The following is a 6,000-nucleotide window of genomic DNA, read 5'->3' on the forward strand; positions in this document are numbered from 1 at the left end:
CTTCCCTCCCCCCACCGCTCTCTCCCAACTTCTCCCGGCCCCTCGCCGCCCACACTTACCTGCTGCCCCCCGTACGCTCCGGTGACCAGGACCGGGCCGGCGGCGGCGGGCGGGCCGCGGGCTGGGTGGGAGGCGACGAGCCGAGCGCTCCCCCCCCGCTGGAAGGAACTTGTGGGTTTCCCTCAGGCAGACATTTTTTTGCTTATAGAGCCTCAGCACCACGTTCACGGCTCCGGCTCCGTATCCCTCCGCGCCGAGCGCCGCCACGGCCTTAACCCTTGACGCTCCGCGCCGCACCGCGCCGCTACCGGCCGGGGGCGGGCGGGAGGCGCCGTCGCCCTGGCGGCGGCCCCACGGGCACCCACTTGGAGCCGCCCCGGCACTCGCCTCACCTCCGGGCGCAGCGCCGGGCCGCCCCAACAGCGGGGGTCTGGCGGCCGGGCCCGGGAGCCTCCCGCACCGCCGCTCAGGAGCCCGGCGGGCGGGTGTCGCGGCGCGGGGAGAGGCGGGACCCATCGCCCCCGTCCCGCTTAGGGATGCCGCAACGGGCACCCGCAGAAACACGCACGGCACGGGAACGGACCCCTCCGCTCCCCAACTCATCCAAACCACCGGCACAAACCTCGAGAAGTAGCACCGACGGCAACGCACGTGCCCCAAAATACACGATCACACTCGCCCTGACTCCACGTACCCTAAAATATGCCTAAATACTTCTAATATATCAACATACGGTCTTACTTCGCAAAATAAAATTGCATCAAGCTTTAAGCATTCATTAGCAGCTTCCTCTTAAATACATACAATTAAAACCACAACGTGTCAAAGCGTAAAGCTATGTATGTTAATGCAAGAACACACGTCCAAATAAACTCCGCAGTTCTCCAAAACGGGTGATGCTAAAGGTGAACCAGCCCAACGGTTTCCGTGCAGGAGTGGAAACCAGCGTGCGAACAACCTCCGCCCTTCACTGGGGTCCTGCCACTGCCACAGAGACATCTCTCTCCTGTGCTCCATCCCCTCGTTACACAGCACTACCAGCCTGTCCTGCTCGGAAGTTCGCTGCGTGTTTGTAAGCTGCTCCGACACACCAGCGTCGCGGCCCAAGGAAGGCGCAGGGCTTTCCCCAGCGCCCCGGAGCGCGGCCCCGCCGCACGCCCGCCCGTCTCTCGAGCCTGCAGGGCCCCCAGGCGGCACCTACTCGCCACCACCGGGGTCTCGGCCTGCTCCTTCCTCACCCTCGCTGCGAGGGCTACCTACCCTGCTCTCTGAGAGTGAGAACTGAAAAATAACAATCTCTGCAGCTACTGGCGTATTACTCTTTTGGAGCATGGGGCCTTACAAAACACAAGGACAATGAAAAAGGATACTTAAAATCCTAGAGAACCTAAAACGCTCCAGGGAGACAGACAGTAAGCGCAGTGAGGAAAGGCACGCTGCGTGAAGGCCCGCTCATCCCTCACAGGCTGCCACTTGGCAGTCCCCCAGGTTTGGAAAGCCGCAGGCTGTACAAAGGGCTCGCCAGCCCCATGCCCGGCCCTTCCAACCCAACTCTTCCCACCCCTGATCCCGACTGTGACATCTTCCGGAGGAAGGGGTGGGTGATACCAAATTCTCCACCCTCAGGCAAAGACAAACTGGGGATTCTGGAGCGTTAAAACATTCTCCTCCGTTTTTCTCCCATATATGCCGTGTACTGGATGATCATCTGGCCTTGTGATTCTATGAATATTCAAGTATTTGCCACTTAGAAATGCAGGAAGCTATTTGTATTAAAGTATCAACACAATGACTTCCATTCCTCGTGCCCCCGAGGGACATAAATATGTACTACTTCCCTTTGATGTATAAATAATACTTCACTTTAAAGGAAAGCGCCCAGTGACAGAGATCATTATATTTCATGAGGAATGGCCGTTAACATATTTTAGTTACAAGGAAGATCCCCTGTTTACATACTGTGAAAATATTGGTTCTCTTCGAGCATTACTTTTTAACCAGTATTGGTGCCCAGTACCAGTTAGTACAGATGCAACACTGATAAGCATTGATTAGAAAACTGACTAAATGTAAAGAAGGGGGAAGCAATAATGCTAACAATTATTTTTACTGGTGTGTAATCGTATTAAAATTAAACCTTAATTAATACTTTTTATTTGCCTTCCGACCTAAGGTTTTAGGGTTCACATTTGTAGGCTTTTATTTGCAGCTAGAAACTTTGAGTGGAAGATTATATATCCACATAATCCATGACATAGGGTTTAAAGATAACACAAAATACCGTAAGATATTCCATTTGGTCCACCATGACATGTCACTTTCTCATGCAGATGCTCGCAGTAAGCACGCTCATTACTAAAAGCCACATCATAGCAGCCATTCTTCTGCATTATGTCTCTATGGGTTGACTGTCCTCTTTGAAAAACTTAATTTCCAGGCACCTGTAGAAAAATGACCAGAACATAAACGAAGTTTCCAGAAATTATGCCAGACAACTTAGCAAGTACCCAAGGCCTCACAGAAGGTATGCTTTGGCCCAAAGCATACTGTGAGTCTGACCTAAAGGAGATTGCTCTAGGGAGCCAAAACTGTAACGAGTTGGCCAATTCAGAAACTTCAAGAGAAACTCACGCAGGCAGCCTGACTAAAACTGTTGTGAAAGAGACCAGTAACTGTCACACCCTGTATTATAATAAAATTCTAATAAGAGATTTAACCTAATGTTTCACAGGCACTGAACCATCTGCCACATCGGTGAGATTTGGAATCCATTTGGAATCCTCAACCTATTCAGTTTTTAACCGCTCTTCATGTAACACTGATCAGAATCAACACATACACTCAAAACATGGAGGCACGATGTTCTATGTCCATGCAATATTGTCTTTCACCTGTTCTCAGAAACTCCAGCCGACTTTCTCAAGCTGCTAGTTAGCATCCTTTCATCTCTGCCACTCCCTAGAAATTCTTTGTGTTCACTGTGAAGATAGGAGTTAAAAAAAAAAGTGCATTGCATACCCTTATCGTGTCATAGTCACACACAGAAAATGAAACAGAAAACAATGTGGTCAACTTTCAAAAAAAAAAAACAAAACAAAACCAAAAACCCAAAACAAACTCTCTGCTTTTAGCAATTTAGAGATCTTTATGAGAAAATATGACTGAGTAAGACTATAAACATTTAAGAACATTTGAAGAAATAGGTATCTGAAACCTGGTTCAGACAATTTCAACAGTTCTCCATTTGCAACAAAAGAAATAGTTTCATTCCTGCTTCAATCCCTAGTTATGGTTCTTTCCTTACAAACATCTAAATGCAGCAAACATACTACACAAATCATACAAAAATGAAAAACTTGCAGCTTTGCTGTAACACAATGGTACCTTCCTTGTATATTACATAGAAGGCTGAAATGCTACAGTCTTCTGCAACAGTTACACCCTTTTTTCTTTCACTTTAAAAATAAAAGGTCTTCACTACCTAGGGAGCAACAGATCAGATGGATAGCACAGAAATACAGAAGCAATCATAAACACCAATCATTTTGCTAGTGATTTTTTGAGCAAGGACTCCAGCAGTCAGAGCTCAATTCCTGAAGATGCTCTCCCAATCATATTATCATCGGTGAATTTTCTATAGAGATAAATGAATTTATTAGTCTCGTGGATAAATACCCTTTCCTTGGAGAAGTCTTAGGTCTGTCGTCGCATAGTGCAAGCAATAGGCAGGTAAACCCATGCACACAAAGCTACCCATGAACTCCAGACTCTGACAGAGCATACAACACAACTGTAAATCTTTATGGTAACAGCCCTGACAGCTGATCTACCAACATCAATATGGTCAGCTACCAACCAGAGCAATCAGGGAATTGCTAGTTGCCAGACGGCGATGGCAACATTCTTCTGCATGCTTCAACATGACCATGAAAATGAAGAATTACATTCAGGACATAAAAAAATTAAGAAGAATATAAAAACCAAATCACTTGAGCACAAAGCCCTGAAAATAATCACATTCATATGCTATTTCCACAGCCTTCATGAATTGCTTTCCACCCACTCCTTAAAGGAAAAATATCTGATACAGCAGACAGCTGCTGTGCATTCAGGGATGTGAGAAAATGTATTCTGTATTACTATTTAATGTATCATGCCTGTGTGAATAAAATCATTAAGCTTGCATGTCTCCTTTTGTTTTATTTATTTGTAAATTCACACACACTGAATTAATTCCCCACCACCACCTAAACTGTACAAGCTCCTAGGGTGTTCCCCAACACAGCATTTCACCCAGGATGGAATTTTCACTGGAATGGCTTCTTTAAATCAACACATACGTGCTCAGCCTGCATCCACAGCCAGCAATTTACTCATGATAAATGCTATTGCTCAGCAAACCCATAGCCCTGGAGAGAAGTCAGCAAACCTCTTTTCCTGCTCCAGTTTTGGGGTTTTTTTTTAACAACAAATTCCCTCCCTCACCTAAACCACTGAATCTTTTCTACTGCTTCTAGCAGACTTCCCAGTACGGACAGCAATGCTCGTTTGGAGTCAGCAACAAAGAGAACACAATCTTGTTTCCTGCAACTAACATAGACGAAGCAATTCCATTTTCTCACTGACTTGCTCCTGGGGTCACCTGGAATCTGACTCAAGCCAATAAACATCAATTAAAAGATTTTTTTTGTCATGCATGAAACTTTTGAATTAAGCTCTTGGGGAGGCACTATGTTCTTCCTACAGCTCTTCCTTCCAAAGCAGACTTTGGAAAGGTATCCTACACAAGTTTACGGCTATATTCCTACGACCAAGCCTCATGATTGTGTAGTACTTGCTGTTATCAGTACAGCCCATCTTACAGATAACTGAATTTGCTGCCTCACTTGCTGCCTGCTATATTTACCTCGTGGTAATTAAAATTATATAACATATACATTATGTAACATATTCTACAACAGGAAAGATTTAGAACACTTGCAGGAGGCTATCATGGTGAAACCTCTCACCAAACAGTATTACTTACAACGGGGCCAGAGAGAGCACGCAGGTTGACTACTGTAAAGTCAAAACCTGTTTCTGTGGGAGCGCTGACAGCTACACTGCGTTTGTTACTGCTGCTGACAAAATGTTCGCCAACAAGTACTTCTGGCTAAGCCGGAAACAGGTAAAAGCTTTAGCTCGCCGTAAGGGACGATCTTCACAAGAGGAACTCTTACAAAAGCAAAAAGTTGACTGGGGGGAAGGAGAAAAAAAAAAAAAGGCGATTAAAAGGAGAAATCGCGGCGGAAGGGCCCCACGGGAGGTGGCCTCTCCCGTCCCCGCTCACCGCAGCAGGGCCTGGCCCTGCACAGCGGGGCCTCCCGCCGGCCGTGACCGCGGCCAGGGACCCCGGCGCCGACAACGCCGCTCGGCAGGCTGGCGGGGCCGGGGCCCGCCCGGCTGGTCGATGCGGCCAGCGGGGAAGGGCCGCTGAGAGGCGCGGAAAGTTGCGCCCGCGCCGCCCTCGCCCCGCCGGCGGGTCCCTCGGGCGGAGCTCCCCACTGCCAGCACCGCAGGGCCCGGCGGCGCAGCCCGGCCAGCAACGCGGAGGCGCCCCGGGGCGCACACAACGCGGCCCGCCCCCAGCACCGCCCCGGACGCGCCGTCTCGGTTCCCCGGGGCCGGCCGCCGCGGGGACGACGAAGAAGGGGACCGAAGCTGGCCGTGCCCGCCCGGCCCCCTCCCTGGTCCCGCACGCACTGCGCGCCCACCCCTCAACGGGGCCGGCGGCGGGGCGGCCCCCTCCACCCACCGCGGCGGCCGAAAGTTGTGGGGGAGCGAACAATGCGGAGAGGACTATTTGTCCTTCCGCCGGCCGGCTGTGACGGGGGAGAGGGGTGGTGCGGCCCGCCGCCGAGCGGGCGGGCGGGGCCGCTTCTCGCCTCAGGCACCCGGGGTGGCTGACCGTTCCCCGGGCCCGGTATGAAAGCCGAGGCGTCCCGCACAGCCCCGTCCCGC

At 50.2% G+C, this 6,000-nt stretch overlaps 1 protein-coding gene and 1 long non-coding RNA gene across 2 annotated transcripts in view; both read right to left on the reverse strand.

The window, feature by feature from the left end:
* TCF12 (transcription factor 12) overlaps positions 1-209 on the reverse strand; it is a 168,939-nt gene extending 168,730 nt beyond the window's left edge. The window contains 1 exon segment of the mRNA XM_068410665.1: positions 60-209. The gene's annotated coding sequence lies outside the window, so the exon portion shown is untranslated.
* Positions 210-2,190: 1,981 nt separating this feature from the next.
* LOC137669064 (uncharacterized) lies at positions 2,191-5,204 on the reverse strand. Its single transcript, XR_011049036.1, has 3 exons — positions 5,027-5,204; positions 2,892-2,978; positions 2,191-2,441 (listed from the first exon to the last, which is right to left on the reverse strand). It is a non-coding gene; the product is annotated as an uncharacterized lncRNA (long non-coding RNA).
* Positions 5,205-6,000: the final 796 nt, after the last annotated feature.

This window comes from Nyctibius grandis, chromosome 11 (genome assembly GCF_013368605.1).
Source record: "Nyctibius grandis isolate bNycGra1 chromosome 11, bNycGra1.pri, whole genome shotgun sequence".
NCBI classification, from domain to species: Eukaryota; Metazoa; Chordata; class Aves; order Nyctibiiformes; family Nyctibiidae; genus Nyctibius; species Nyctibius grandis.